The sequence below is a fragment of the Gorilla gorilla genome, chromosome 1 (genome assembly GCF_029281585.2).
Source record: "Gorilla gorilla gorilla isolate KB3781 chromosome 1, NHGRI_mGorGor1-v2.1_pri, whole genome shotgun sequence".
In the NCBI taxonomy this organism is placed as follows: Eukaryota; Metazoa; Chordata; class Mammalia; order Primates; family Hominidae; genus Gorilla; species Gorilla gorilla.
In genome coordinates, this window is record NC_073224.2 from 58,600,757 (window position 1) to 58,611,113 (window position 10,357).

General features: G+C 43.2%; 1 protein-coding gene across 2 annotated transcripts in view; it reads right to left on the bottom strand.

The window, feature by feature from the left end:
• NEK7 (NIMA related kinase 7) overlaps positions 1 to 9,511 on the bottom strand; it is a 165,750-nt gene extending 156,239 nt beyond the window's left edge. The window contains exon 1 of one of the 2 annotated variants that reach the window (XM_019028382.4): positions 9,205 to 9,511. The gene's annotated coding sequence lies outside the window, so the exon portion shown is untranslated. The remainder of the gene's footprint in view (positions 1 to 9,204) is intronic. The other variant, XM_055378634.2, reaches the window with a different exon arrangement.
• Positions 9,512 to 10,357: the final 846 nt, after the last annotated feature.

Below are 10,357 nucleotides of genomic sequence, written 5' to 3' on the forward strand. Positions count from 1 at the left end.
CAAAAGCTGGAAATGATTAAGCTTAGTGAGAAAGGCATGTCAAAGGTCAAGACAGGTCAGAAGCTAGTAGCTCAGAAGCTAGGCCTCTGGAGCCAAACAGCCAAGTTGTGAATGCAAAAGAGAAGTTCTTGAAGGAAATTAAAAGTGCTAGTCCAAAATGGTACATTATCAGTGGTTGTTGAAGCTCAGAGCTGGTCTATTACACTATTTTGTTTATTTTGAATGTGTTTAAAATTTTCTATAATTGAGTAAAACATCTGTATAAAAAGACAAAAGAAAAAAGTGATACTCAGTGAACACACCAATGATAAGAAAGTGAAACAGCCTTACGGCTGAGACAGAGAAAGTTTTAGTGGTCTGGATAGAAGATCAAACCAGTCACATTTCCTTAAATCAAAGTCTAATCCAGGGCGAGGCACTAACTCCCTTCAGCTCTGTGAAGGCTGAGAGTGGTGAGGAAGCTGCAGAAAAAAAAATGGAGTTAACAGAGGTTGGTCCATGAAGTCCAAGGAAATATGCCATCTCTATCATATAAAAATGCAAGTTGAAGCAGCAATTGCTGAAGTAGAGGCTACAGCAAGTTATCCAGAAGATCTAGCTAAGATCATTGATAAAGGTGGCTACACTAAACAACAGATTTCCAATATGGATAAAACAGCCTTCTATTTGAAAAAGATGCCATCTAGGACTTTTATAGCTAGAGAGAGGTCAATGCCTGGCTTCAAACCTTCAAGAACAGACTCTGGTTAAGGGCTGACGCAGCTGGTGAACCCAATGCTCATTTACCATCCCCTGAAAATCCTAGGGCCCTTAAGAAGTATGCTAAATCTACTCTGCCTGAGTGCTATAAGTGGAAAAAACAAAACCTAGGCAACAGCACATCAGTTTACAGCATGGTTTTTTGAGGATTTTAAGCCCACTGTTGAGACCGACTGCTCAGAAAAAGATTTCTTTCAAAATATGACTACTAATTGACAATGTACCTAGTCACCAACAGCTCTGATGGAAATATACAAGATGATTAATGTTGTTTTCATGCCTACTGACACAACATCCATTCTACAGCCCATGGATCAAGGAATAATCCACTTTCAAGTCTTCTTATCTAAGAATACGAAATACATTTCTTAAATCTATAGCTGTCATAAACAGTGATCACTCTGACAGATCTGGGTAAAGTAAACTGAAAACCTTCTGAAAAGGATTCACCATTCTAGATGCCATTAAAAACGATTGTCATTCATGGGAGGAAGCCAAAATATCAATGTCAATAGGAGTTTGGAAGAAGTTGATTCCAACCCTCATGGACGACTTTGAGGGAGTCAAGATTTCAGTGAAGGAAGTCACTACAAATGTGGTAGCAACAGCAAGAGAACTAGAATTAAAAGTGAGCCTGAAGATGTAACTGAATTGCTACAATCCCATGATAAAACTTTAATGGATGAGGAGTTGCTTTTTATAAATGAGCAAAGAAAATGCTGTCTTAAGATGGAATCTACTCCTGATGAAAATACTGTGAACATGGCTAAAATGACAACACAGGATTTAGAATATTCCATAAACTTTTAAGCAGCAGCAGGGTTTGAGAGGATTGACTCCAATTGTACAAGATTTTCTACTTTGGGTAAAATGCTACCAAACAGCATCATATGCTACAGACAAATCTTTCATGAAAGAAAGAGTCAATTGATGTGGCAAGCTTTATGGTTGTCTACTTTTAAGAAAATGCCACAGCCACCAGCCTTCAGTGACCATCACCCTAATCATTTAGCAGCCATCAACATTGAGGTAAGACCCTCCACCAGCAAAAATATTATGAACTGCTGAAGGTTCAGATGATCGTTAGCATTTTTTGGCAATAAAATATTTTTTAATTATGTATATTTTTTAGACATAATGCTATTGCACACTGTATAGACTACAGTATAGTGTAACTCTAACTCCCATATGCACTTGGAAACCAAAAGATTCATCTGACTCTCTTTATTGCAAGATTCACTTTATTGCAGTGGTCTAGACTAGAACCTGCAATATCTCTGAATAATGCCTGTATAGAGCTAGGGCCCACAGCATCATTTCCTGGACCACAATAGGCAGGGTATGGTTCTAGGGTCTCCCAAATAGCAGGATTTTTCTTACTGTAACTGTGTCTTGACCAGAGCAGTGGCTGTATGGCCCTAGACCGGTGGACTTCTGATCACAGAAGAGGCAGAAACTCCCTTGGGGGCCTGGTACTGGGACATTCTGCTGGAAGCTCAAACTCCCTCACAACCATTAAATACTATTAAATGTTCAGTAACAAATTCCTTTCCACTTAAAAAAAGTGATTAGAGGAGTAAATGGGAGAACTATGTAACTAAAGACGATCTTTATTGACAGCTGATTTTTTGTTGTTGTTGTTGTTGCATTTTTAGTAAAGATGGGGTTTTGTCATGTTTCCAAGGCTGGTCTCAAACTCCTGGGCTCAAGCAGTCTGCTCAGCCTCGGCCTCCAAAGCGCTGGGATTACAGGTGTGAGCCACAGTGCCCAGCCAACAGCTGATATTGTAAATACTCAAAGCCATAAAAGTGAAGGTGAAAAGAACATGTCATTCAACAATAAAAAATATTTCTTAACAGTAAATACCTTATTAAAACTTTATTTTAAATGCATTTTGAAAATGGAAAAAAATGGCAGTTTTCACTGAATACCACACCTACCACCAGACTACTCTAAACATATTCTAACAACAAAGACGGTGATGAGAACAAAGGAAGTCAATTTGTAGGTTGCCATGAAAAATAAGAAATAATTCGTTCCATAAACTAATCCTCGCCCCGGAAAAATCTTCTTATATAAGACCTTTCAATTTACATGTATTTATTGACTAACAAACCACACCTAGAAATAAACTGTTTGGAATAAAGATATACTATTTGCATAAAACAAATGACCTATTCTAGGTGTCTTTTTTTAAAATTTTTTTTTAATTTTTTTTAGAGACAAGGTCTCACTCTGTCACCAGGCGGGAGTGCGGTGGCATCATCACAGCTCACTGCAGCCTCAAAATCCTAGGCTCAAGCCATCCTCCAGGCCCAAGCAATCCTCCTGCCTTAGCCTCCCAAGTAGCTGGGATTACAGGTGCGTGCCACCAAGCCCAACTAATTTTTTTTTAATTTTTTGTAGTGACAGAGTCTCACTATATTGATCAGGCTGGTCTTGAACTCCAGGTCTCAAGCAATCTTCCCACCTTGGCCTCCCAAAGTGCTGAGACTACAAGTATGAGCCACTGTGCCCGTATCATATCACTTTACTATATGGTCCAGCAGTTAGATATAAAGGCAGTACAAGATTAGGAATTCATTACATTTTAGAAGTATAACAATTTTTCATAAACACATCTATTCAACTTTTCCAACCATAATATAAGGACATATGTCTTTGTCATGATTATAACCATAATAAAATGTACAGTAATTCACCTAGGTAAATATAAGGATATAGGGGAAATATTTCAACAATTTAAAAAAACAATTTTAAGCATGCTAGGAAGAACATTTTTAATTTTGCCATTTTTTTGAATCTGTATTTAAAGATCTTTTTGCAACTCACATTATTTGTAGTCCATAATATAACCCCCCAAGCCTCCTGTGCCTTTTTCTGCCTGAGAAACTATGGCTTGCTGGCTCTCCCCACCCTCCAAAGAAAGTCATAAAAACTAACTCAAATGTAGGAACCATTAAATTTTGAATATGGAAATCACAGGGCAAAGGAAAAGGAGAATTCTAGCAGAGGAAGTGGAAATGGCAGAAGTGGGAAGCAGCCCATTAAGACAAAACTGGGCCAAGGCAGAGTGGGTGACAGGGCCTGTCATCAGAACAAACTGACAACAGGAGATGTGTTTCCCACCCGTGAAGGTCCTAAGAATAGAGAAGTAAGTGAAATGAAACTAACACTGGGCCTGTTACCATACATTTACAAAGATATTTTCATTTACTCCTCAAGGCAACTTTCTGAGTTGGGACAACTACAGTCTGAATAAAATGAGCAACTCAACCAAGGTCATAAAGTAGGCAATGACAACCCTGGAGTTTTCTGCCTAGTCTTTTCCACATCATGGTAAACACAGATAATGATAATATATGTGCAGCAGGGTCAGATAAAGAGAAGAGACTGCTTGTAGCTGGTGGCAACTAGCCAGGAATTCTGATTGTCCCAGGTCCTACCTGGGCTTCCCCGAGGGCTAAGGGGTCAAAAGTCCAGCACACACAAAACCCACTCCTGGCTAGAGCTGAGAAAGTGTACTGTGTAATTTTTTCACAAAGCTGCTGCATTTTCCATTCTGCTCTATGCTGCTCAGTAGCTACACCCAGGTAAGTCTACAGCTAATTCTTTTCAGAGCAAAGGTCAGAAGTACCTCTACCCCAGGCCAAACATACCTTGACCATAGGCCCTCTGCTAAAGCACAGGCTCTTTCCAATATTTTTTACTGGGACGGGGGGGAGTCTTTTTTGAAAGACTAAGTTAATGTTTCCTAAAAAGAAAAAAATTTGCCCAACCCCTTGCTTATGTCAAAAATTCCCTCTAAAGTAGACAAAGGTAGTCATACCAGTAGGCTTAAAATAAAAACTACTAGACAAAGAAACATATGAGTAAGTTTTGGTATGTTTCTTTGTCTAGTAGTTTTCATTTAGTAAAGACAAATGACTGACATTAGATTCTATGTCGCTTTAGTCAGAAGCAGGGAGCCACAGACAGGCATTCATTCAATGTCACAGGATAGGAGTGGGATCCTCCAGAAGCAAAGAATGGTGAAGAAACCTGAAAACATGGATAAACCTAAAAGAGGTTCTTATGCTGACAAACTCTGAAATGAAACACAAAATTTGGGAATGGACAGCTGGGTATTATTCTGAGGGAACTGTGGAAGATCAACAAATTGTCACAAGAGTCTAAGGACAAAAATTATTATAAAACGCTGTTGTGGAAAATTCCGAATCAACCCAAACATCAATGGCATAGCACCACATTTAGACCTCTGGTATTATTTTCTAGAGTGGGGGAAAGCTACCAACCTATTTGTATAAATAAAGCTTTATTTGAACACACCTATGCCCACTTGGTCAGATACTGTATTTGGCTACAATGGCAGCAGATGCAATCACAGGGCTCACAAAGCCAGAAATATTTACTATGTGATCCTTCAGAGAAAAAAATTGTGAATCACTATTCTATAAAAAAGCAGACTGGATTGAAAAAGTAGCCCTTACCCACTACCAACAGAAGACTACTAACAAGATTTACAAAAAGGCCTATTTCCATTATGTAACAGAAAACACGTATTTCTCAATTTTTATAGACCACTAAAATCAGTTTTATTCATTTATATATTGTTCTGCTTAACACTTTGATAACTATTACAACAAAACCACTCATTGTATAACCTCATTACCTAAATAGTATGGCAGGGCAGTTATTTTGACAAAGGTTAAAAAAGAAGTTATCCTGCTCAAAAATATTAAGGAATGCTTCATGATCATCTGTCCTTCTCATTCCCACTGCCCACTGAAAAGCATGAAATATACTCTGTAAGTGTTTTCTTCAGAATAAAAAAAATTTTGTGAAAATACACAACACCTAGGAATAATCAAACTATTAATTACCAAAGGAGAATTCAGCAGTTTAGAAGTTTTATAACTCTGAGATTGAATTGTATCAATTTAAAAATTCTGAACTGCCATTATATTCTACAAATGCATATATTTGATTACACTTACGTAACCAAATGTTATTCATCCATATTCCCTATAAAAATGGGTGGAGGGGGGAGAATTAAATTGAAAAAGTCTCCAAAGAAATGCGTCTTAAAACATCTTGCTATATATTTACATAAATCCTGATGAAGTGCTGATAAAACAATTCAAACAGTAATCACACATGGCATTTCCAAGACACCCTTAAGTCGTACATTAAGTTTAATACGTTTTATAGACGATGCACTGAAATACGTACCCTCGTAGTTTTCCAACAAAAATTCGAAGGGGTAAACACTTAAATGTGAATGAAACCGCGAATGAGGACAGAGTGCTGTTTTGTGCAGCTGCAGCTGCAGCTACACTGTATATTTTTTAAATACTACACTGTTCATTTTTAAAATACCAAAGCCTATTTAAAAAAAAAAAAAATCAAGGGAAACAAAACCTGAAAGAAATTTTGGAATTACCTACTTTTTTTTTCCCCAGAAGTGTGTAATCACTAACACTTAACTGGGCCCTGCTCTCAGGCCCAGTTCTCAGGTACCCTGAATGGTGGCGACATTTGTAATACTACAGAGGTACATTCCTAAAACATCAGCTAGTTCCTAGCAAAATAGTGTTTAATTCTGGAAACACTGTAAAAGTCTCTAATGATATCTCAGACCACATATTTAAGTGAAAAAAAGAAGTCTATATTTCAGTAAATGCGCAATAATCGAGGGGAAAAAAAAAGAATACTTAAATGTTTACAATAAGTCAGAGCCCAAAACTATCAACTGCAAGCACCAGGAAAGATTTGGGGGATGGGGTCCTTATGAGATTAAGTACTTATTTACACAAACTGTAACTGCACTGGACTTCTGGTCATTACTACGCAATTTTTTTTAAAATTTATTAATCAGGTATGTTAGCTATAGAGGCATCAAATCTCCCCTCCTCTACTAGTACACTGCCATCATATCATACGTGCTTTTCTCATTCTTTGGGTAAGTGCTGTTTTACTGGGATGGAAACGAACTCGAAATTGTCCAGACAGGAAAATATGAAAGGGGGAAAGGAATGGTGGGTGCTACATGTATTATCTAAATAAATAAACCTAAATACTAGTTCAGACTATAAAATGAGTCTGTACGCTTAGAAATAAAGTTAGTCTTGCTAAATTGGTAAGATTTTTTAACCATGGAAAGATTCCCAAGAAGTTGTGAAAACGCCTAACGATTTAGATTCTGACATTTAGTGGTTTTCATTTTCAGGTAATTTCAGAGTAAAACCCGCCTCAGTCACATGGACTATATTTAGTCTGCTGACCAACTTCGCTTCTTATCTACTATAAACTTTCAGTAGTAGTTCTAGGTGCAGCTGAATCACGAAACGGGACACCTAGGATGGCTCAGGGAAAACTGAAGCCCCCCTCCTCCTTCCTTCCTTCCTTCCTTCCTTTCTTCCTTTCTCCAGGCTGGCCCTCAGCCTGGCGCCCCTCCCGCAGACATCCCTGGAGAAAGAATTAACGCGGCCTTCTCCGAGCCCAGGGCTGGAGTAGGAAGTACACGCCCTCCCGAACGCGAGGTCCTGGCTGCGCATTGGCTGCGAAGGCCGTCAGTACTCCGGAGGGCGGAGCCTCCCGGCACCCAGCGGAATCTCGGGCCCGCACCTCCGGGAGGGTTCCCCGGGCTCCCGGGCTCCTTCCTCCCCCTTAACACTACCCCCGCACACACACCGGCCCCGAGAAGGCAACTAGCCTCCTCAAACGGTTCCTTTGCCTTTTTATTTCGCAGGCCTTCCTCTCACCCCATACAGTTACTGCCCCTTTGACTCCTCTGAGAGGCAAAGCTTTTTCAAAGCTCTAACACCTCTCCCCTACCCCAGCAAGTTCCCCGTGCAAGACCAAATAGAGGATGCCGCCGTTTTAGGAGTGAAGCAAGCTGTGGACTGGATCTCGCCGAGGGAGAGAGGATTCCTTCCTCTGGAAATAAAATAACTGCTAAGATTTTAAGTTAACTGTTTCAAGAGCACTTGGCCACCACCAAGTGTTACAAACCAAGAATATTCAGCGGCCATTCAACAAGAGTTGCCACAAAGCATTAGAGGGTTAACTGTATCTCCTGTTTTACTGTTCACCGTTTTCAGGGTTTGACCGGTTGTCCCAAACATACTGTAGCTTTTGAGTGCAAGGACTATGCCATTCTTCGACCACAGCACCAGCAGCTCAAGGTCCTGAACAGAACATATTTATAATACACATACTCTGTACTTTAATTCTCTAATGCAACCTGACAAGACATACTGCTGTCGCCTGGAGGGAGTGTGCATACCCTTGAAACTGTAAATTCCTTGGAGGAGGAACTAGAAACAGTGGTTCCCATTATGATGGGTACATTAGGCTCTACAAAGTGTGGAAATGTGGTGTTTTCAATTGCATCCTTGAGCTCAGTAACCTCAAAGGAGAATAATCATTTTATTTCTGTGTATTTCTGATTTTCAGTTCAGTCACCAGAATTGCGCAAGGACAGTAACATGTATCTTACTGCAAACTAAGTATATTTTTTAGCATTTCTCCCCAGTGAGGACTACAGCTAGGCGAGAACACGATACATCATCTCTCCGCCACCCCAGTACGCTCCCAGTGCAAGACTAAATAGAGGATGCTGCGGTTTTAGGAGTGAAGGCCTACAGTGTAACAGAGGCAACAGAAGTTCTTTAGCTCTCAAGGCAGCATCCTCTAGGTTGTGCTCGCTTCCTTACACTGTTCTGCGGTCATACGGTCTTGTCACTTTTCTCTGTTTTCCTTTGACTACCCTTCTCTGACTTTGGCCTCAGTTTTCAATTTCTTTTCCATTGCCACCATCATCAGCAATGTTCGCTATTGCCTCGCAATCCCTCTCTCCGACATTTTGTAATCCCGAGTCTCTCCCAAGTTCATTCTCCAACAGACCTCTCACGCTCCCTGTACTTCTGAAGCCACTTCGGATTCTCCCCTGTCTGCCGGCTCCCACCACCCACTCTCTCCCAGCGCACTTCACTTTCCTAAGTCGGGCTGCTGCCGAATCCTGACAGACGGACTTCACCAATCCGCGAGAGATAAATAACCGATGTCGCCAATGAACATCCGCCGGGAGGCGGGACTTCGCTTAAGTTCCTCGGGTTCTGAAACCAAAGACCTGTTGCCGCCGCCGCCGCCGTGGCCGCGGAGTTTCTTAGTTACCGCGGCGCCCTTGGCGGCCTCGGGCCTCTAGAGCCGGGGCCAGGTATGAAGTTTCCTGCCGCCCCCTCCCACCGCTGCCAACGAACAAGACCGAAACCCCCATCCGCCTTGAGCGCAGCGCGCCCCGCCCCACCTACCCGGAGTGAGGGTATCCCGGAGGCCGCCCCGCGCGGTCCCGACCTCCCTCTCCCGGCCCGACTCCCGCAGGCGGCCCCTCCCGGCAGGAGCTGCCCGGTCCGGGCGCCTGAACCCTGGGCAGCGACTCACCAGGAAGTTGGGAGTTTTCCGTTCTCCCGCCCGCGAGAGACCTTGGGCGGGCGGGTGGCTCGGCGCGGCGCCGCCGTCGGAAAGCGCGCTGGGCCGGGGGCTGAGGCTGCGAGGCCCGGAGCCTGTCGGCCACCTCCCGCCGCGCCGCCCCGGCGGACGCTGCAGGCGCGGAGCACCCACCCTGCGCACTGCGAGGTGCGTCCGGAGTGCGAGCCTAGCGGCGGCCCATCCTCCCGCGACTCCCGATCCTCCTCCTGCTGCCGCCGCTGTCAGGAGTGTAAACATCCCGGCATCCCCGAGGAGAGGGGCGGGGCGGGCGCCGGCCCCACCCCGCGCCGTGGGTCCAGGCCGGCTGCCCGATGGAGGCTTCTCGCCTGCGTCCCCGGCGCTCCCTGGAGCTGGGGGAGCCTCGGCGGTTTCCCTACTGGAGCCGAAGCCGCTCTGGAGGAGCCCCTCCTGGCCCCTCTCTTCAGGTTGTCAGGCCTAGCGTGGTGCGGGGCACCGCGTCCGGTCCCCTGAGCCCTCTTCCCCGGCTTCAGGTCAACTTCCCACCGAACCCAGGGTCGGCTGCTTTTTAAGAACTTGTTTTTTCTTCATTTATATGTAAGTGCCCCCACTTGCAAGCGGTGAACCGACTTACTGATGTTCCCTTCTGGACCACAGCGTTTGTGATCCCATCTTCTTTTACCAGGTGATTTAAACTACCTCTGTGTTTAATGTGGAGTGCAGGGAAATGAGAAAAAAAAAAAAAAAAAGGCGTTTTCCTGAGTCTGGCTAAGCAAACGTTGCATGAAAGTGTCCCAGCATAGAGGACAGGGGCTTTTACAACATTCCAAAAGGTAAACTCCCTGGTGTGGTACGGAGGATCTTTGAAATAAATATGTGCAAAATCACCCAGAACCCTAGTACACGAAACTGCAAAAGGAATGCTTTGACACCAGCAGCTTCACGACTTCAGTAACAGGGCATGAACTACTCGAGGAGACGGCTAGGAGGCAGTATGGAGTCGGCCATACCTTAATTCTCGTCTCAACTCAGTGATTAATTTTGTGACCTGGCTGCAAGTTATTTAACCTCTCCAAGTCTCAGTAACTCTCTGTAAAAGATTAGTTGTAATACCAACCTCTAGGACCATAGTTAGAATTAAGTGAGA